This window comes from Lissotriton vulgaris, chromosome 1_1 (genome assembly GCF_964263255.1).
Source record: "Lissotriton vulgaris chromosome 1_1, aLisVul1.2, whole genome shotgun sequence".
NCBI classification, from domain to species: Eukaryota; Metazoa; Chordata; class Amphibia; order Caudata; family Salamandridae; genus Lissotriton; species Lissotriton vulgaris.
The window spans coordinates 140,517,219-140,540,028 of NC_141685.1; the positions used below are offsets into that span (position 1 = coordinate 140,517,219).

At 45.8% G+C, this 22,810-nt stretch overlaps 1 protein-coding gene across 1 annotated transcript in view; it reads right to left on the reverse strand.

Annotated features, from left to right (window-relative positions):
* LOC147737806 (uncharacterized) overlaps positions 1 to 22,810 on the reverse strand; it is a 146,088-nt gene that overhangs the window by 104,856 nt on the left and 18,422 nt on the right. Inside the window, exons 2-3 of the mRNA XM_086945085.1 lie at positions 17,301 to 17,347; positions 490 to 658 (exon numbers count right to left, since the gene is read on the reverse strand). The gene's annotated coding sequence lies outside the window, so the exon portion shown is untranslated. The remainder of the gene's footprint in view (positions 1 to 489; positions 659 to 17,300; positions 17,348 to 22,810) is intronic.

A 22,810-nucleotide genomic window follows, 5' to 3' on the forward strand; every position in this document is an offset into this window, starting at 1 on the left:
CCTATAGCGCAACGGTGCTCCTTTAATCCATTTTTATATTTAACAGTTTTACATATCCCTCATGCACAGCAGATAATGTTGAGGTGATTTACATAGAATTACAGAACAGTACACAATAAAAAGGAAACTATCTGAGATGGTTATGAACACAATAAAGTGGTGAATTTTTAAGGTTTTTGCAAGAGTGAGCAGAGTGGGTCGTGGTTTTCTACCCAGAGGCAGATAGTCTCAAACTTGTGTAACTGGTTAAAAACGATGTTGAACAAATGTTATTTTCCAATCTTTTGGTTGTTAACGTGTCAGCTTCGGAGTCTTCTCTCAGCGTCTTTTCTTTGATGGTCAGCAGAAGAAACTTTTTGTTATAACTTTCTTTTATGTAGTGTGTGCTTCCTCTCTGGAATTACATGATGTTTTAGATGAAGGTTATTCTGTGCACAGATATGGCTTTGCTCTGGGTTGATGAAATGCTAAATTAGAGACTTCACTTACAGTATAGTACTTTCCTCAGCTCCCACTTCCTCGCCACACCTAGATTTTGAAAATTGTTTAAACGTAGAATGCTGGATGTCCTTCAGTTTTTCAAAATAATCCTTCTTATGGCACTGACTTCAGTTGCTTAGTGCTAAATCTTGCTTTCTTCGTCAGTAATTTTAATCACCTATAGTATTAAAATTAAATAGTTAATACATGAAAAATTCCAAAAATATAATTTACAAGCCAAATCAATGCAGAGCTGCAGAATTTTGAACATGTTGAGCTGTTTTTCAGACAGAGAAGAGTGTAGAATGGTAGCATGAGAGTACTTGGATGTAGGAGTGAAGATTTATAGAATTTTCAACATTTTATTAAGCTCACAAAGGATACATGCACCCTATGGAGTTGTAACATAGAATCCCAAAGGCAGAAATTAAAGTCATATGCACTGGCACCAAACAGATATTTAAAAAAGGATACTATTAATTAATTTTTATTGTATATTTCTGGGACGGGAATTTCCCCTCCACGGACAACAGGCGTTGCCCCCTGCCCTGAGTTACCACCTACTTGTATCTGGTTTCCTGGCTTTTGAGTTTTGGCCTCTGCCTCAAGCAAATCTATTGTGTGCTGTGAGGACTATGCCTAGACATATCCCTCAACTATGGTCCAGACAATGATTCAAGGGCAATGAAATTAAGGAGTACTTTCATGTGCTCATTTTATTCAACCTGATTATCAGTTGTTGGGTTTTTCTGCACCTGGATGTACCGGGTGCAGAAATACAGGACACAATTTTGTTCCAGACAGGAAAATTAGACTGAAAAGACGCACAAGACTCTGGGTGCAGGAGAAGCAGCTAAGACTTATGCTGTTTTTTTACAAACTGTGGGAAACACACATTTCTTCCCTTTGTTAGACATTTCTTTACCCTTCCCTACCCTGCTTCACCCATCGCCCCCCAAACCAACCACATGCATTTATATACCACCTGCTTAAAACTAGTGGTAAATAAAAGCAGAAAAACAGGACAGCCCAATCCCCACGGAAGGGAAGGAGAGAGTTTCAGAAATTTCCTTGAGCAGCAGGACAAGACAGAAAAGAAACGACTTTAAAAGCCTGCTGGGTACCCTAGATAACAGTTTGAAGCAAGTCGACAAACTAAATACAACTCAAGAGCTAAATCCAGATCTAAATCGGGACTTATCATCAATGTCTGCTGTCTCTATGTTGGATCTAATGTTGATTCTCTAAAAGACCCTGCAAGGTCTATTAGAAGTAACCCTGTCTAATAATACGGTGTTAAATAATCAAATTGTTTACCTAGGCAAAATAGAGGGGGAGCTGCAGGGGATAAGGGCTCTCATGCCAGCTATGGTAAGACAAATCCCCGACCATGAGCCACAAACACAGGCACAGGAGGAAAGCAATGAACCGCCCTTACGGAAGGAGCATTTGCCAAAGATTGTAGATAAAACTCCAATCCCAGATAGGGACATTAAGGGGAAAGGTCAGCTACAAACTGATAACCACCTCAAGGAGAGCCATCAAGTATATATATCAAAATGGCCTATGAGGATAATAAGGAGAGCAGAGCATAATAGATGTGGACAAAGAAGTAGAGTATCCAAAAAAGTAAGGGCCCCAGGTAAAAAAACTGTAAGTAAAAGGAAGCAAACAATTAACGAGGAACCAGGGATGAAAAAGGAAGGAGGTACACTGGGAAGGGACATAAAAGGATCCGTACATTATAGTACTACATTAAAAAAGGAAACAGCAAAAGGGCAGTTAAATCCGGCGCCCCTAAGAAAAGGGGGGAAGAAACTTGGAAAGAGACCGCCCCTAAATAGGTCACAATTGCTGTAAGGATTTGCAAAATGTCAGAACTTGAAAGCAATTGGAACGAACGACCTAAGGGTAGTGGGGTTCGTACAGGCTAGAGAAGGGAAGGAGATTACAAGAGTTATACTGTACTCCAATTTGGTGATAGAGACGATCAAGAAAGCAGCAAATGAGTTACAGAAGGAGGGAATTCGACTGCTAGAGGAGAACGAAGGATTGGTAGGCGTAGATGAGAAGGAATGGCAGGGACAACATTTCCTTAAATGTCACGCAGGCCTAGGAAAGAGACAGGTCAGGATATGTGAGCACGAGGATGAGGATGGCGAGACGCTAGGTAACATCAAAATAATAGCAAACAATTCGAATATCGACCAGTGGTGGGGGAACTGGAGCAAGGAGTTAGGGCAGGCAGGCCCACCACAGAAATTCATGGAAGAGCAGGGGGAGGAAGGTTGGTTAGATGACATTGAATAGGAAAAAGGTATGCCACATAGCATAAGACTAGTCTCCTGGAACATAAATGGGTTAGGAGATGATGAAAAACAAAAAAAGTAAAGGAATTTGGAGAAAATGTAGAAATTATGTGTATCCAGGAGACCTGGTTATGTGGCAAGACACTAATTTTCGATGGTTTCTGCCAGTTAAATCGACTTGCAAAGAAGAATAGATTTGGGCGACCTGCGGGTGGAATAATGACCCTGGTGTCTACAAGAATTATGAAAAAAGTAGTGGACATAACTGTAAAATGCAAATGGCTGCTAGTTTGTAGAATACTGTTATCAGAGTGTATAAATCTAGATCCAATACTGATTATAAACGTGTATATGCAATGGGCCTCCATGGAGCAATATGCGGAGGAAATGGCTCTTTTTAAAGAGGATCTGGTTTCTCTATGTGAACAGTACTGTAAGGACATCATTATACTTCTTGGAGATTTTAACCATAAATTACACACAAAGAATGTAGATTGCTGTTTCCAAGAAATACTAGCGGCGTATGACATACCACAGGCAACATTCCCTGAATGTTTACTAGGTTCAAAGGATACCCAGTTGGTTAACATCCTAGGAGCTAAAAATCTCTTTTGCCTAAACGGAAGGGGCCCCCAAGACTGTCCCGCCAAAAGAACCTTTAAGTTGGGTGCACAGAGCTGCCCTATTGACTATGTTTTTGGGCACCCTGGAACTTCCACTTAGTCTCGGGGTTTAGCATCACAAATAAAGAAGGGAGTGACCATAATGTGCTATCCCTAGAGTTTCCTGAAGTGAAGTTAAAACTCTGTCCTCAAGTGTTAAAACAACAGATGGATTACCCTAGACGCCGCACAACTAAACTAACGGAAGAATACATCTCAAGACTAATAAGGTTGCAACAAAATCTAGATTTAGAGACAGTTAGTGGCCAAACTCTAGACTGGTATGTAAGAAAAATCGAGGAGGTTGTCCAAATACTCTGTAAAGGATTAGGAGATGGAAATGGGGGAATAACATAACCAAAGTGAGCTAAAGAAAGATAGGGAAATTAACAGGCTGGTTTACAAGGGCATGTCAGGAGAAGAAAAGTGAAGTCAGGAGAATGGCACGCTGGAATGGCCAAAATGGGAATCAGGCCAGTGGAAATGCTTTAGTGGCCCTAAAAAGAGAGTATAATATGCTAACTAGGAGGGTAAAAAGAGAATTTAAAGAAGGATGTTGGTTAAAACTTCTGGAGACGATTGAAACAAGGAATCTACGCCAGTTCTGGAAACTAGGGAATTCAGCAGCAGAATGCCACCGAGGGGCAATGAACTGTATTGTTGAAGAGGCTGCCTGGGAGGAATATTTACAGGACCTGCATAGCGCAGAAACAGATCGGGAAGAGAACCTGCACACAGACTGGAGCGGTCTGGTAGTAGGTATGAAACCCGAGTTTTCTGTCGCTGAGGTTAGAAAAACGATAAAGAGTTTAAACCTTACATGAGCGGCAGGCCCTGATAACCTCCCGGCACTGATAATTAAAACACAGCCAGACTAGTGGGCAAAATTCTTTGCGGATATGTTCCAAATAATCCTCGAAACCGGGAGACTCTCCGATACCTGGAAAGGGGCCATAATACGGCCCATACACAAGAAAGGGGATATGTATAGTCCTAAAAACTATAGACTAATCAATTTACTCGACATTGGGGAGAAGATTTTCGCCAAAATAGTGCTAGGCAAAATAAAAAACTGGGTAGAAGCAAACCTAATTATCCCTGTGGAACAGGGAGGATTTAAGGAAGGCCATTCCACAATGGACCACTGTTATGCACTCCTGGCACTGGCCCGGAAGTCAATAGAGCAAAGGGGAAACATGTTCTGTTGCTTTGTCGACTTCTTCCGGGCAGCCTTCCACCCAGTGGACCGCTGGAAACTTTGGGAGTGCCTGATTAAATAGGATATTCCAGCTGACCTACTAGTGATATTAAAAGAACTACATAGTGGAAACTGGGCCCAAGCAGTAAAAGATACACTGGGAGCACTCACAAGGAAAATAGCTATAGATAATGGATTACGACAGGGCTGTGTATTAGCCCCCCTACTGTTTTCATTCTTCCTAGCAGACTTGCTGGCAGTACTGGAGGTGGAGAAAAGTGCTAACCCCAGAATGAGCGGAAGGAAAGTCTCATGCCTATTGTATGCAGACGATCTTGTCATCACTGACCAGATAGAGCTGGGGCTACAGAGGAAATTAAATGATTTTAACCTCATGCGCGCTATTTTTATTCTGCTCGTATGCTGAGATTTTAAAAAACCCATGTAACATGACGAGCTGGGCTCATCATCAGCGTGCGAGGAGGCTACACCATGACGAGCCCAGCTCGTCATGAGCGTGGAAGGGGTTAATGAATACTGTAAGAGTAAATTGCTAATAGTAAATATGGACAAAACAAAGGTTATGTGCTTTGGTAAAAGGACAAAGAGCTTTTGCTGGCATCTAGATAAAACCAAGTTAGAAATAGTAAAAGAATATAAATATCTGGGCCTATGGTTCGAATCACCCCTAAAATGGGACAAACATGTAGAAAACCAAAATGCAAAAGCCTCTTCCTCCATTTGTGGTCTGAAAAAATGTAACAAAATCTATGGAGATATGTCACACAAACCCATGCTAAAAGCTTTCACAGCCATGGTTCCCCCACAAGTATTATATGGTGCAGAGGTCCTATTCTTTAGTGGTAAAGGGGATTGGAATCGGGAGGAAGGTAAAGCTGTAAAAACACTATTGTCCTTGCCAATGTCAGCCATGTTACAGGCAATGAGACTCGAAACAGGATTGATAGGGTGGAATACCCAGGCCAGAATGGCGGTGGCAAGATTTTGGAAACGCCAATCTCTAGAGGAAGCCCAAAAGGTGTCACATTGGTGTAGCGAGGAAATCCAACATAGTAATCTAAGATGGGCAGCTGAGGCAAAAAAGAAGATAAAAGAGACAATCTGTTGCCTAGATGTGGGTACAACCCAAAACCCCTTAGAGGCAGTTTTTACAAAAGGGGCACTTAGAGCACAAGGAAGGAGTACTCGAGAACACAGGACTTAGGCTACCTAAGAAACAAAAAAATCGGTAAAAAACATGATAGAAGTATGGGAAACCGATACAGGATATCCTTACCTAGAAGCACTCCCGAACCATGGATTTAGGTGGGCTATCTTAAAAATGAGAATTGGCATCATCCCCTGGTGAGTGGAGGGGGAAGTCATGGCCGAAATGATGTACCCGGATGGTTTATGCAAGTGCGGTATGGGGACTAAGTGCGATATAATGCACATCCTACTTGATTGTCTCATGTATGTAGAAGTGAGAAAATGGATTCTGTGACCTATATTCATAAAATATGACACAAGATTGAGAGCCCAAGCAATTAATTTATTGTTAAGAATGGAATACCTAGAAATAGCTATAGCTCTGGGTTACTACCTGAAAGGAATAAATCAAATGGTCAGGCGAAAGCTCAAAGAAGTGCAGTGATATTTAAAAGGCAAGACGTTCAAAGCTCGTTTGAGAGATAGAGCAGAATTCTATTTTAAGGAGAATGGGTGGCCTGTTGAATCAGCTTGCGTGCTATAGGGTAAATTCAAGGCAGTGATTTGAGGCCAGACACAAGCCTTGATTGGGAGAATGTCGAAGGAACGTAAATTGAAGTTCGAGGCTCAGGACAGGGAATGTGCTTTCATGGAGGCACGCTGGGTAAGTGGGGAATCAGTTTCTCTCCCATTACACCATCAACTGAAGCAGCACACATTAAGAGCACTAATGAAAAATAGCGGGCACTCATGCGCTGGCGACCCAGCGTTGTCTCTATAATGTCGGTGATAAAGCCAATGAGTTACTCGCATGGTTAGAGAGACAAGACAAAGGACAGAACTGGATCCTTGAGGACACTGACAACAAGGGAATGGAAATACTGGGAGAGACTTCCTGAAAGACCTGACCTGCCAATGCTAACGAATGAGGACCGAGACGCACTAGACCAAGACCTGACAGTAGACTAAATAAATAAGACAATAGGAACCTTGCAAACAGAGTAAGCGACGGGGTCCAATGAGCTCCGCTTAGAATTATATAAAAGCATGAGCGATAAAATCAGGGAGTACCTCCAGAGTACATGAAAATAAGGGTGTCTCCCGGAGGACCAAAGAACGTCTGAGGTGGCGGTCATCCCAAAAAGGACGAACCGGCAACTGAGTGTGGGTCTTATAGACTTATCTCCCCGCTTAATATTGAGACTAAGGTCCTTGCGAACGCCCTGGCGATCTGCCTGCGGACAGTAATTGCAACAGTGGATCATCCTGATCAATCGGGCTTTATACCACACCAGGGAACGCGCTTAAATCTCCGACACCTTAATGGAGTACCATATGCAATAGAGGATTCCTTTGCTGAACCAGTGGCGCTGCTGTTAAGCTCTTGTATGTGGCCCCTCTAGCGAGCATGCGCCTCAATAATACAGTCTACTCAGTCTTTGCCGTCCGACAGGGATGTTCCTTGTCTCCTATGCTCTTCACACATGTTTGGGTTCACCAGGACCTCTCATATGGGGTATTCCAGTTGATCAGGATATAATATCAACTGGAAGACGTCCTTAATATTCCTGCTGGTGGCAGGGACCCTGCGGCTGCTCTCTAGGTGCACAGTTAGGGTGGCACTACATGGCCTTAAATATTTGGTTGTGTTCATTACAAGAGAGCACAGGCAGGAGCATACTCCCGAAATTAGACCGTCTTCGCTGGGATGCCCCACTCTTGCGGACACTCCCGATCTCCTTACTGGGCCAGGTGGCCCTATTTGAAATGATGACGCCCCAGGGTTTTCAAAAGGTAGTCTGAGAACTTCAGCTCTGTTGTGGGATGGCGGCACGTCACGCTGAGTAAGTTGCAGAGGGGAGTTTATTAAGCTGGAATCTCAGTCCGCAGTATTCACAAGTATTACTGGGCCACGCAGCTGGTGGCAGTCAACAACTGGGTTTATTGTGGACTGTGAGGATCCTGCTTACCCGGTAGATAGATTGGCCATGGGCAAGAGAGGTTACCCCACCCCGGTGCTGTATCGAAAAAAGTATGAGTGCACCCTACCTACTCAGACCCAAACATTGGTAAGGGTGTGGAAAGAGGCTACCAAGTATTTAGGCTGGGAAGGTAAGCTGACTGCAATTACTCCAGTGTAAGATGGTGATCTCTTAAGTGCAGTGGGAGGATTGCAGGGCTTCACAAAATGGGGATTGATTAGCTTAAAGCGGCCGGGCGATGTGTGGAGGGGACAGGCACTTGTGTCCTTCACGATCCTACAACAAAAGTATAAATTAGGCGACTAGAAACAGTTCTGACATTTGCAGGAGGCCACGCTCTTCAAAGTCACATCCGGGAAGGGGGGCAGTTGCCTGATGCATCCCTACTGGAGGACCAGCTACTAATTGATCCCGGACCGAAAAAGCAATCTCAACCATGTATAGGAAGTTGATCTACAGTTCCCTGGATCACTTGGGGACGCGGAGAGCTGTGTGGGAGAGGGATATAGGCATGCTTGGCGATGGCGATTGGGTGGAGGCCATTCAGGATGCCAGGGAGGTGGCATTTAAAACTCGTTTTTGTCTAATTTAACTGCAAATACTGATACAGCCAAATCAATGACCCTGTTTACATTAAAGGGCAGCTTGAACTCAGAGCTCAACAACAGACTCCATTGAATAAATGATCAGCACATTGCTTATCTTGCCAAGACACAGGTACTTTGTAAAACTCTTTTTATTGAATGAATGCTCAACCGATAGTGTTGACACCGAAAATACGGTGCACATTAGTGAGAGTGATTAGACTAAAAACACAACGTCTGCAAATATAGAGTGAGTAACATAGCTGGCTTGTCCTGACACTCCCTGGCCAAATCCCACTACATAAAACTAGATTGCCCTTTATCGAAGGCAGGTAGTCCTCCCAAGGTTCTGGAGATCGCTGGGCTGCAAGTCCATAGTTCTCTACAGATCCTCACCAGCAGAGAAGGCCGCAGTGCCCGGCTCTTCTTAGATCGCCAAGAACTGAAATTCAGGGTCTGGGGATGCCACCTAAAATCTTGATTTAAGGGTGTTACAAGGGAGTGACAGGTAGAGGCTAATGGGCCCCTTTCCTGGGGTGTCTATACCCTCTATCATGCCCACCTCCTGTGGGAAGGGGACACAGTCCTAGCCCTGATTGGATAAGTCCCATCATCTTCAAGATGGTGGGTACTACAAAGTGTACTTCACCTTGCCTCCAGCACCTGAGGGATGGAGTTGACAGAGGGCGCGGGCGGTGCATCTCCTTTTGTATCTAAGGTTTCCCACCTGTCCTTGCACCTAAAAGGGGGAGAGGACAGCAAGATCGCTTGCTCCCTCTAACTGAAGAGGCTGGGGTCGCATTACCAAGGCGGCAAGGCCTTTAAAAATCCCTGCCACAAATGGCTCTGCCTGACCAGGGGGAGGTGTGAATACCTCCACCCAGGAAAGGCATTGTTATCAACCTCAAAGTGCGCAGGCACTCTCCCTATGAGGACTGGATACTGTCTGGTGGTAGCAGGCTGGCTCAGGCCAGTCGGTGCCCACACTAAGGATTGGTAGATCTTAGGGGACCCCTCTAAGGGGCACTCTGTGTGCAATTTTTTATAAATCGGACACTGCAATCAATGCAGGTTTAATATGCTGAGATGTTTGGTATCAAATATCCCATATTTCTGAGAAACCTTCATGAGGCTGGGGAACTTGTAATGACAAGTGTCCAGCCAATGTACTTACTATAGAGCTTCCCTGGTCACTTGCAATATCCAGGAATCGACAAGGATATTGCTGGGGCATATCTGCTCATGCAGTCTGGACATCGTTAACGTTAATAGAACTTCAAACATGGGAGGTGGGAGACCCACCACATTAGGAAGGAGTCCCCTGTCCTCCAAACTCTAAATAAGGCACTTGCTCAGCATTGGAAGCGTCTATTTTAAGGCTAGCTCTGAGTAGCTGATAGTTACCAGTGGTCGGCAAAATGTTATACAAGCTGCAAAGTTACACAGATCTCGTTTGAAACCCTTAGTACAAACAGAGAGTGGAGATAATAAAGAAACTGTACGGGCAGGGGGCAGGATTGAAATGAAATTAAATGAAAAAGGCTTTTATATAGCGCATGGCTACCCAGAGGCAGGACTAAAGGGGGGGCCCTTAGGGGAAGAGCCAGGTCTTCAGCTGTTTCCGGAAAGCCAGGTGGTTCGATTCTTTCCGGAGAGAGAGTGGTAGGGAATTCCAAAGCTTGGCCGAATTGTATGAGAAGAGGCAACCACCTGATCTGGCCCTCATTACTCTAGGAACCTCTGCCCGGTGGAGCTCTTCAGAGCGAAGTCTTCTGGAGGTCTTGAGTGAGGAGAGGCAACCACCTGATCTGGCCCTCATTATTCTACGAACCTCTGCCAGGTGGCGCTTGTCAGAGTGAAGTCTTCTGGAGGCCTTGAGTGAGGAGAGGCAGCCACCTGATCTGGCCCTCATTATTCTACGAACCTCTGCCAGGTGGAGCTCGTCAGAGCGAAGTCTTCTGGAGGCCTTGAGTGAGGAGAGGCAGCCACCTGATCTGGCCCTCATCATTCTAGGAAGCACTGCCCGGTGGAGCTCTTCAGAGCGAAGTCTTCTGGAGGCCTTGAGTGAGGAGAGGTAGCCACCTGATCTGGCCCTCATCATTCTAGGAACCTCTGCCCGGTGGAGCTCTTCAGAGTGAAGTCTTCTGGAGGCCTTGAGTGAGGAGAGGCAGCCACCTGATCTGGCCCTCATTATTCTACGAACCTCTGCCAGGTGGAGCTCGTCAGAGCGAAGTCTTCTGGAGGCCTTGTATGGTCTGACCAGGGCCTTGTTGAGGGTTGGACCGTTTCCCTTCAGAGATTTATGGGCGACGCATAGAGCCTTAAAGTGGATTCTCTCCTGTACGGGGATTGGTATGTTACTGACCAAACTCACTGGAGAAAAGAGAGGATTCAAAAATAGGATCTACCATATGGGATGGACCAATCAACAAGCATTTGCAATGCAATAGGTCTCGCAGCATTAAAGTTTGAGTTATTGGCATTGTATATGACAATGTGTTGCATTAGATTTTTAGCAAAGCCTGTATTGGTGTATAAAGATGATTTGCAAGATGATAGCTGTTGCAAAATATTAAGCAATGTTGGCAATAATATTATATAATAATAATATTGTAAGTTACTGTTGTACTTATAAGCATTTTGGTAGCGCATACTGATGTTGTGGTGCCCCTGAGTGATGCTGTGGTGGTGCCGAGTGATGCTGTGGTGATAGGATAGATAGTGAGGGCAAAAGATACATAGAGGGAGGGCGAAATATAGATAGAGGGAGGGCGAGAGAGAGATAGAGGGATAGAGGGAATGCGAGAGAGAGATAGAGGGATAGAGGGAGGGCGAGAGAGAGATAAAGGGAGGGCGAGAGAGAGATAGAGGGATAGAGAGAGGGCGAGAGAGAGATAGAGGGACCCTGACTCCGACCGAGGTTGGCCCGGCCTCGGACTGAGATCGATGGGTGTTCTTTTTGTAAATCCCTGAGTTGAGCAGTGGCACCAAGGTGGACTGACCATACCGCTTTCACATGCCATCTTTGAAGCCTCCATGATCTGTCCGCACAGTATTCAGGGGCCAACTGTGTGACTTCCAAAGGCTACCTGTACAATTTGGATGGGGAACCTGTGCAACCTAGATTAGTGCCTATGCAGCCTTCAGAGACTGACCCAGTAGTATATACAATATATGAAGTTATTGTTACTATTTTCACTGCTGGTCTTTTTACTGGAAATGTCTGACTGTGTGTTATATGGTCTGCAATAGACTTTACAGGCCCGTAAGTTAAGAGACTGCTCAATATTTCCATGTGACTGCTGCACACAGACAAACGCGACTTCCATCCGACGCTCATTTGGAGACACTCACCATCAGGATTATACTTGAAAGGGGTACAGGTTTGCACTTTTCACCCTTGAAAATAAAACCCTGTTTGTATATAGCGCTTGCTGCTGCCGATTTGCTGCCATATAGCACTGTACATACCATGCTATATATGTATATTAATTGGCTGGCAAGGGTGAAAAGCTGCATTTGTCCTTCCAAGGTCCGAACTTTGACATGTATGCTGCACGCTAAACACAGCAGCAGGCGCCTGGTTCACTGAACTATCTCAGTTCCCTGATTAGGCAGGTTAGAGCATTTGATTGGAAAATCTAACCTGAACCAGCATATCCATGTCAGAAGTTCCTCATTGCAAGTGTGGCTGGTTGAGAGCAATGCTGAGAGGTTTTTCAGTGAACTCGTGTGCTTTACAGACACCGTGTGCCCGTCATGCAGATGTTGGCACTCAAATAGTAAACTGTGCGTGAATGGTGAATTTAGAGAGGTTTGGGGGAGCTGGTGAAGTAAAGGTGTCAAGCTGGTTTCCGCACACATTGTTTCTTCTCCTCTTTTCAGAATGGCCTTTGTGACTGTGCATCAGTGTGATTTCTTAATCACAAGGATTGGAAATCAGCCTGCAGAGGTGAGAAACAGCAGCATAGGGTAACAATTACAACTGCTGCGGACTGCTAATAGACGCCACAGTCACTGTTTAAAGCAGGTGGTTTAAAGTAGTATTTCGGTGTTTTTGTTGTATATGTGTATTTGTTGAGCATTTCAAAATTGAAGGAAGTACACCAATTAAATTAAAATAACTTATGGAGCTATTCCAATTATTGGTGGTAAATACCAGGAAATCAGCAGTGGAGAAGACAGTGGGACGGTACTAGAGGACGTGTCATTACTGTTGGTGTGCCTACAGTGATGTACATCCGAGTGGCATTGGCCGTGAGCAGCAAAGGTGATGAAGGACTTTCAATTGGAGGAGGTGAGGTTTGAAGGTGCAAAGACACATTTGACATTTTTATTACACTCGTGAAAATTATGAAATTCAATTCACATTTGATAGAATTTCACGACTGCAGAATTTTGCACATTGTTTTCCGCTGAAAACTGGTTTAAATAGAACCCTGCCACTACCTCGCGTGATTTTTGAATGCAAGGTGCCCCCCTGTTCCATTTGCACATGAAATTCTGCAAAGTGGATTTTGTAAAATGTCCCTTAATTTTGAGTAGTTTTCCAAAAATGTAATAAACAATATTTTGCCATTTCATGTAGGTCTGAGGAGAGAACGTATGTTCAATGAGTGGGAATGCAAGTAGAAAGATGTCAGAACATTTTCTGAGAAAAGCACATTAAGTCAATCATTAGATGGGAAGGGAGAGTTCGGTGGCATGGACAACGATTTATCAAAATACGAGGTAACAGAAGTGACATCACATACCTTTGCGACCCGATATCACAGACTTCTCAGCAGCTTCCTTTTTTCTGCTCAGGAGCTATGTGAAGGGCAAGTGTTTCTGCCCCTGAACTTCATGATTCACGAGGCCCTGGGTGAGAAGGGCTGTGCAGGGGTACCCAGAGGCATATAGATGTGGCAGGTGCCAAACCTGGTTTCTGTAATGTTTAGCAGTGGTATTGGTGAGCAGTGCTTCCACAAGTGCGGAAGTGCCCCATTACACGTTCCCTATTAATTACGCGGGAGAAAACAGGTTTGGAGCTAAAGATTCCTTCTAGTATCCCACCCATGAGTAATTGGGTATCACAAGTTAACCCCCCATAAAATAATCTAAATGCACTGGAATTATTAGGCCTGTTGTTTGTGTCCCCACCCCTCCCAGCCCTACCCCCCTTTAAAAATAATCTGATAGACCTGTTATTATTAGGTCCTTTTGTGCAGGTTTTGTTCGTTTCCTGGGAGTTAACACTGTCGCTTCCTACTACCTGCTGCAGTACGGTGTCTGCTTCAGGTAAGGTGCGAAAGGTGTGGGCGGGGAGTGGGCTGGCCGGACCCTCTGTATTCTGGCTGCGCAGCATGGTCTGCTCCCCCGGGGTGCCGTTCAGAGACAGAACATCGAACCTGGCCATTTTCTCGACGACACGACAGCCATGTTGTCTCGCTTGCTTAGAGGGCACTGGAAACATGCTGGGGGCGGGGGTGAGGCACCGGACGAAGGTTGTTTTAGAGAGCCGGATAAGCATCCGTCTAGTTATAAAAAAATACACGGCGGGCAAGGGGCCAACGAAACAAATGCTCTCCCCAGCCTGTCGAGAGAGAAGTGTAATTGTTTCAGTTTTTATAGGATCTCTGAAAGATACAGCACCCTGTTTATGATGTTTTGCAGCAAGTGTCTGGCTGTAATGCTTCCCATGTCAAACCTTGAAAGCAAGACTATAAGTTCCGGATATAACTAGGCGGAGAAAAGCAACTGGAAACAAGAGAGAGAGACGCGGCGCTCTGCAGACTGTCTGCAGGACAGGGCATCATCGACAATTTAATAATTATAGGGAGGGCGTTCACATGCCGCAGGGATCTAAAGTCACTAGAGCTGAGCCAACCATTACCGCCCGAGGTAAAGGGTCACTCACGGCCAGTTGCGATGAAGTCAGTTTATTAAAACAACATCCTTCCCTCCTCGCGCACACTGGGCATATGTTCCCCATTAGGTCCGCGCAGATCTGTGCATTTTGTGATGATGTCAGCACCGCGGGGTGACTTTGAGTTTATCTGTATGAGAAAAACGCCGAGGACCACGCAATGAGGAAGATTTCAAAAACGGTTAAGGGATTTTGGCAGAAATAGTGAGCTGCACAGCGGGTGGAAAATTAAACTGCAACAAAACTTCACTCGAGCCCTCCTCTGCCTCCGCCTCTCCCGCACTCTCAGTCTCAGTCAGATCAGCCCACACACGCATGGCTCCAGCGACCAGCAGAGGCAAACACGGCAGATTCAGACACCTGCCTGTTTATCAGCGCCGCGCGCCCCTCTGCAGACTCCCCCTGCATTCCACGAGGTGCGCGTCATGATCCGATTCTTTCTGCCATGCTGTCTAAGGCAGAAGCTCACGCGCCCAATGTAATCCTATGGAAAAACAATGCGCGTGGCCAGCTCTTATCTCCCCTCGTTGTCGGCTGAGCCGGCAGCTATAGTTCTCGTGGCGAGAACGCGCTTAGCGCGCGTTCACCATAGCGAGACCTAAAAAGTGATTTAGATCTGCGTTTGACATAATCAGTAAACAGAACCAGATGAGCTGACAACCTGCACATGCCAGGGTGAAAACAGAATCATGTGTTGGCCGGCTACGGCACATGCAGCAAATTAATATGGCCTACGCCAGACCATTATAAAATTCTACATTCATTCTACTGACCTCCCGACAAATTAAACAAGAAAATCTTGTCACTAACATAAATGCACTAAACACACAGTCTCTAGCTGCTGCTAATATCAAGTGCACATACTTTCAAAATATCATCTGATCACTAAGCCCACTCATCATTCACTCCACACTCTCTACCACTGACCTTACTTCATACTTTCCTCTAAGATCACCACTTTGGGGAACACCCCGCTACTTCACTTACTGCCCCTCATCTCTCTTTTATCTCTTTGCTGAACACCCTCACTTTAATTCTTTTTTTTCACCTAGAGAACCAATTGCAATTCTCAAATCAGCCAATCCATCTTGCACAACATCTGACCACTTCATGGGCATGCATGTTAAACACCTTTTTGGATACATTTCTCGGCTGAACCTCACTAGTAAATCTCTCCAGCTTAACTAATATCTATTCACTGCTTCAAAACTACTATTGTATTACCCCTTCTCAAAATCTTACTTGTGACGGTTTGTCACATGGCTCAGTTAGGCCCAGGGAGAAACGCTGCCATTTTAACATGGACACGTTCGACAAAGTTGCCTTTTCTTTCACATGATGACTTTTGACGCATTTGCATCTGTGAAAGTGAACGATTCGTTTCCATGAAACTACTTTGCTTACGAATTCCACTTCGTAAGAACACTATTACTACACCTTGACCAACATCATAAGGTCTGAACATACATTGTGCAGATGAGACAGTTTGTTATTCATCCAAGAGGTGAAGCAGCTATCAATAGATCATGAACAAAGGCGGCCTGACTAAGGTCTCGGCCTGGAAACAAGAATGCTATTTGCTATAAATAAACAAGCATTTCTGGGTTGGGGCAGAGGAGCACTTGCTGTCATTGCAAGGTCACTAAAACCACAACTCAGCTGCTTGCCAATCATTCTGCGAGGAGGGATGTCCAACCTGTGAGCAAGACGGGTGTCAGGAAGCCCCTGTAGTACACGATGGGATAGAGAATAAGGAGTGCCATGCCATCCTTCATATATTGTATTGTATTGTTTTGGTAGAGCGCAAACAGCTGCCCCAGCAATGAGGCGTCCCGGCGCTAAGAACCACAGACCCTGGTCTGAGCGGGAGAGGGTGGGAGGGAATTAGGGGAGAGGGAATAGGAACGTTTTAATTGCTTTCCGGAATGCCGGTAGGCTTTCTATGGAGTGGATGTGTTGTGGCAGACTGTTCCATAGTTTAGCTCCAAGGAACCTGAAAGAGCGGCCGCCCATGCGGCAGAGTTTTATGCGTGGAACGCATAGGAGGTTTTGGTTTGAGGATCGCAGGGTACGTGACGGCGCGTAGGGGGTGAGGAGTGGTCGAAGCAGTGGGGGGGTATCCAGTTTGATGATTTTGAAGGTCATGATGAGGGCCTTGAACTTAATTCTGGAGTCGACGGGTAGCCAGTGTAGTTTTTGTATGGTCGCTCTGGCTGAACATCTGCGGGGGAGGCCGACTAGAGTTCTAGCCACAGAGTTTTGCACGCGTTGGAGTCGTGCTACCTCACTTTTGTTGGCGCCAAGAAGGAGAATATATTTCTCCCCTCCTATATCACAGTCCTCTATTACCAGTTGGCCGCTTTGCAGCCAGCAAGAAGTGGAGAGAGGGTAATCGGCAGGAGGCCCCTTTAAGCCCGAGATGAGGACAGACGTCAGACGATACACGATTCAAGAAGGCGGGGCGGAGAGCGTGTCAGGTTGGTCAGTAGTTGGTCCAGCTACACGCAGCAAGGGAGCGTGAGGTGGAGAAACCAGACGGAGAAGACCGAACAGCCTTCCGAGAGAGAGAACTGGAGCCCAGGGAAGGTTACAGCTTGTCCGCAAACAGAACACCCGAACCCGGCGGAGGAGGAAAAGCCGAAGAAGAAGGAGACCAGAAATCAATGAAGTACGCGTAGTCACTACGCCATGGCCCGGAGGGACGTGGCTCTTCCAGGTGCATGGGCGTCTAAAGGGGTTTTGTAAAGGGGCTGAGTCAGAGAGGGACAGGAGGAGAGGTGGAGGGGTGAAAGAGACCCAGAGAAAAGGAAATAATTGAGAAGGAAAAGAAAGACAAGAGCAGAAAAAATTGGCTACCCTTTTTCTTTTTTGTTACTCCAACCTCTACCCCTACCCTTCACATTTATGCATAGCTATTATTTATCCCTCACATCCTCCCTTGACTAAACCATAAAGCAAAATCACTTACCTGAGCCTTTTCCTTCTGTCCAAGGGATGACGGCGGCCGAGGCTCACCTAAGGGACAGAAGTGGAAGACCATGTGGGAAAGAAGAATACAAAAGAGACAATCAATCATTGTGATTTCCTGTAATACTAATAAACAGTGTATACTAAGAAATTATTCAATGCAGTGAACTCCTTTTTGACCGACTCTTCTACAATGGGGAGCTACAAACTCTCCCTCCAGGGAATGGGAGACAGAGGCACATACACACACATACACACACACACACACACTCACACACACACAGGAAAGCATCGTAGGAAACGCCTGATACAGTTTTTATATGCTGGCATATGTACATTGTTTTAGAAAGATGGTAGAACTATTTATTTTGTTCAATGTGCTAATTACTTTTATCATCTCTTTCCTCACCGGCAGAACCCAGAGAGTCTGCATCCCCCTTTCCGATCCAAAGCCACCACGATCACCTGCGGCGTACCCCAAGGATCATCCCTCAGCCCTACCCTCGCCAACATCATCCGAGCACACCACTTCAACATCATCTCGTGCGCCGACGATAACCAGCGGATCCTCTCCCTCACCAAGGACTTGACCACCGCCAAATCCAACCTCCAAAAGGGAATTAAGGCTGTCGCAGACTGGATGAAGACAAGCCGGCTGAAACTGAACTCGGACAAGACAGAGGTCCTCATCCTCAGATCCACCCTCTCCACATGGGACGACTCCTGGTGGACGGCTATGCGGGGAGCTGCCCTGACACCCACCAACAACACATGCAAACTGGGGTTTATTGTGGACTTCACACTCTCTATGACCCAGCAATTTAATGCTGTTTCCTCATCCTGCTTCAACACCCTCCGCATGCTCTGAAAGATCTATAGATGGATCCCCACCAAAACCAGAAGGACGGTCACCCAAGCAATCATCAGCAGCAAGCTGGACGCCCTCTACGCAGGAACCATGGCCACACTCCAGAAGAGACTCCAATGCCTACAAAACGCCTCAGCACGCCTCATCCTCGGACTCCCTCGCAACAGCCACATCACCATCCACCTGAGAAACCTGCACTGGCTCCCGGTCAACAAGAGGATCACTTTCGAACTCCCCACCCACTGTACAGCACCACTCTACAGTACCCCTTTACAGCACCAATCTAAACCACCACTCTGCAGCACCACTGTACAGCACCACTCTGCAGCACCACTTTACAGTACCCCTAAACAACACCAGTATAAACCACCACTCTGAAGCACCCCTCTGCAGCACCACTCTACAGTACCACTCTACAGCACCACACTACAGCACCGCACTACAGCACCCCTGTGGTTGTGTGTGGTTGTGTGTGGTTGTGTGTGTGGCTGTGTGTGTGGTTGTGTGTGTATTTGTGGTTGTGTGTGTGGGTGTGGTTGTGTGTGGTTGTGTATATGTGGTTGTGTGTCGGTGTGGTTGGGTGTGTGTGGTTGAGTGTGGTTGTGTGTGTGTGGTTGTGTGTATGTGTCGTTGTGTGTGGGTGTAGTTGGGTATGTGTGTGCATGGTTGTGATTGTGTAAGGTTGTGGGTGTGGTTGTGTGTGGATGTGGTTGTGTGTGTGTGGTTGTGTGTGTGGTTGTGTGTGTGGGTGTGTGTGTGGTTGTGTGTGTGGTTGTGGTTATGTGGTTATGGGTGTGGTTGTGTGTGTGTGAGTGTGGTTGTTTGTGTAAGTGTGGTTGTGTGTGTGTGGTTGTAGTTGTGTGTGGTTGTGTAAGGTTGTGGGTGTGTGGTTGTGTGTGTGTGTGTGTGGTTGTGTGTGTGTGGTTATCGTTGTGTAAGGTTGTGGGTGTGGTTGTGTGTGGGTATGGTTGTGTGTGTGGGTGTGGTTGTGTATGTGGGTGTGGTTGTGTGTGTGGTTATGGGTGTGGTTGTTTGTGTGTGAGTGTGGTTGTGTGTGTGGTTGTGTGTGTGAGTGTGTGTGTGGTTGTGTGTGTGGTTGTGCGTGTGTGGTTGTGGGTGTGGTTGTGGGTGTGTGGTTGTGTGTTCGTGTGGCTAGGTGTGTGAGTGTGTTGTGTGTTTATGTGTTGGTTGTGACGTAAGGCTAGGCAGGGAAGGGGGTTCGAACAGAGGAAGAGGGCTGCGTGGGAGGGGGTGGAGGAGCATGCTGTAAGGCTTACTGAGCCATGAAAGAAAGGAACAAGCAACTTATTGACCCGTGACTGAGGAGACAGATGGCGGCTGCAGCCAGACTGTAGCATTTTCAAAACTCACTTACTAAAGTCTCTCCAAGCAGCGCATGCGCGCTGACTCAGCGATACCTAGAAACACACTGACATTTTTAATTGGTGAGGAAAAAAAAAGATTTTTAGGGTTGTGGGTGTGTGGTTGTGCAAGGTTGTGTGTGTGGTTGTGGGTGTGGTTGTGCGTGTGTGGTTGTGGGTGGGTGTGAGTGTGGTTGTGTGTGTGGTTGTGTGCGTGTGTGTGTGTGGTTGTGTAAGGTTGTAGGATTGGTTGTGGGTGTGTGTGGTTGTGTGTGTGTATGGCTGTGTGTGTGTGGTTGTGTGTGGGTGTGGTTGTGTGTGTGTTATGTGTTTATGTGTTGGTCGTGAGGAAAGGCTAGGCAGGAAAGGGGGTTGCTACAGACCTTCTATTGCAGCAGCAGGGGACGGTCCTCTATCCGAACCTGTCCAGCCTCCACCTCCATGCGTGGAGATTGAGCAGGGGCAGCTGATGCCATTTGACTTGCCTCCTGAAGTCTGTGATGTCATTCTGCCAGCCAGGCATCTCTCCACAAAAACGATGTACGCCTGCAGGTGGAACAAATGTGTGGCATGGTCACAGCAAAGGCTGTGGATCCACTTTCCGCCCCTCTTTCTTCTTTCCCTGACCCAGCAGGGCTCTGCTCTGGGCACCATCAAGGGGTATCTTTCAGCTTTTTCAGCCTTCTTGAGACTTCCTGATCAGCCTTCTCTCTTTAAGTCCCCTGTTGTAAGTAGGTTATTGAAAGGCATTACTAACATGTTTCCTCCTGTTCCTTTCGTAATGCCTCAGTGGGACTTGAATCTGGTATTAACCTATCTGATGTGTGCTTCGTTTGAGCCACCCATCAACTGTCCTCTTTGTCTTCGGACTCTCAAAACTGCTTTCCTGGTTGGCATCACCTCTGCCAGAAGAGTGAGTGTGCTCCAGGCTCTTTCCTCGAAGCCTCCTTTCCTCTCTGTCCATCCGGACAAAGTTGTTATGAGGACTCGTCCTTCTTTTCTGTCCAAGGTGGTTACTGCCTTTCATATCGGCCAGACCATTACCTTGCCCACCTTCTTTCCGCCTCCGCATCCTTCAAAAGAGGAAGAGAGACTCCACCGTCTGGCCCAAAATGTGCGCTTTCTTTTTACCTGAACCGCACACAACAGTTACGGGTGGACAACCAACTTTTTGTTGGCTACGTGGGCATTAAGAAGGGACGGGCGTGCACAAACGGACCATCTCTCGTGGGTTGTTTTGTGCATCAAGGTCTGTTATTCCTTCTCCTGCTTCCTCAGTTTCAGTTCCAGTTTCTGTTTCATTAACTATTCCATTTGCACTGTCTAGAGAATCTTGAGACTGTTGGATTTCAAGAACATTATATCTGTTAGACAGGCTCACTGCTGGGTGAGAAGCAGGTGGAATTACTGACGAGGTTACTGTAGACCCCCCCCTGCTGCTTAGGTCCTCTCTGCTTACACTGCAAAAATGGGGTAAGAGCTAGAGAGAGGGCTAAAGGTTGCCCTTTGTCATTAACTAATACTTTGGTCTTAGGCTTGGGCTTGGACTTAGAGGGACCCCCTCACGATCCTCTTGAGTAGTTATTTTATCTTGCTCACTGGTGGCTACTACAGAGGAAGACAGAACTTTATAATAGGTCTTTAGAGAAGGAGTAATTTTCACCTTTAAAGATGGTTTTTTCTGATATTGAAATATTTGGAGCTCTCCGTAGCACAGGTTTGTCTCTTACAAGAGACACACCTGACTTCGGGGGAATCTAATTCATTGTTCTCTAGTATTCCTTGGATTAAAGGTCATTGTTCTTCCGAACAAATAATTAATAGTCGGGGATTCGCAATCTTGATCAAGCAGGAGTCCACCTGTTCCATAAAATCATCACAGACTGATCAAACGGGGAGGTGGATCATAGCACAACTGGACCTCGGAGGTACAGAATTAACCTGTGCCTCCTTTTATGGACCAAACGTGGATGATCCAACTTATATTTCAAAGCTGTAGCCCAAGCTAATCATGGAAAACCCACCTATGATAATTGGTGGGGAGTTGAATGTCCTTCTAGATCCGCTAAAAGACAGGTCAAACCAGACACATTATATAGGGGCCCCCCGTATTTGTCGTGCTATGAAGAATCTGATGCATGACTTGTGAGTTGGCCGGCGTCTGGAGGAGGAAGAAGGGAGATCTCCCTGGGTTTACGTTCCATAGTAAAAAAAATACCATCATTCTTCCAGGATTGCCTACTTCCTAACTAACAGAAATCTCCTGGACTCCACGTCTGAGTTCGCCATATTACCAAGCCATGTCTTATTATGCTCCAATATTGTTCTCATATCAAAGGAAAATGAATATGACTCAAACAAGATGGACGCTTAACATGGCAAAATTAGCAGACCCTGAAAATATTCAGGCCATTAAATTATCTTAGAGTTTTTTTTATCTAAATATCGGTTCAACAGCTATAGAATTTGTTTGTGACGCCTTTAAGGCTAACCTGAGGAGCGGGCTCCATGGCGCCATATGCTCCAGAAATCGAGGTAAAGCCCGGGAGCTAAGATTAATGGAGGAAAAAAAACAGCAGCTAGAAGCCGAAAGGATTCTATCAATAGGAGGGAGCTCAGGAAAGTTGGGTAAAATGCAGAACGATCTTGACATGGCTAGGCAAGAGTTCAGGGGGACATTAGATGAGAAATACAAGGCTCTGTGGCTTATTAAAAATATGGAAAATTATGAATATGGGGAGAAAGCAGGTGCCCTCCTAGCCTGGAAGGCCAGAGTTGACCGTTCCAAAAATAACATCAATGAGCTAGTAATAAACAGTAATGGGGATGAATCTACTAGTGTAGAAGATATACAGACCTGTTTCCTCACATTATTCTCAGATCTCTATAAAGAGAATCTAACACCCTCAAAAGAGCAAATACAAGCATGGCTGAGTAGTAAATCTCTCCCTACTTTAACCCAAGCTAACCGAGACCTTCACAATGCTCCCATTACGTTGGAAAAGATAAAAACTCAAATCAAGATATCTAAGAACTATAAAGCATCAGGTATGGACACATTGCCAAATGAAGTTTACAAATTTATGTCAGACAAATTGACTCCAGCTTTGGAAATTTTGTTCCAATCAACATATAGTCTAACAGGCCAAATTCCAAGCTCCTGGAAGGAAGCAACCATTGTCCTAATATTAAAACACGGGAAGAATCCACTCAAAGCAGATTCATACCATCCGATCTCCCTGCTAAATGCCGATTACAAGATCTTTATGGGCATTTTGGCAG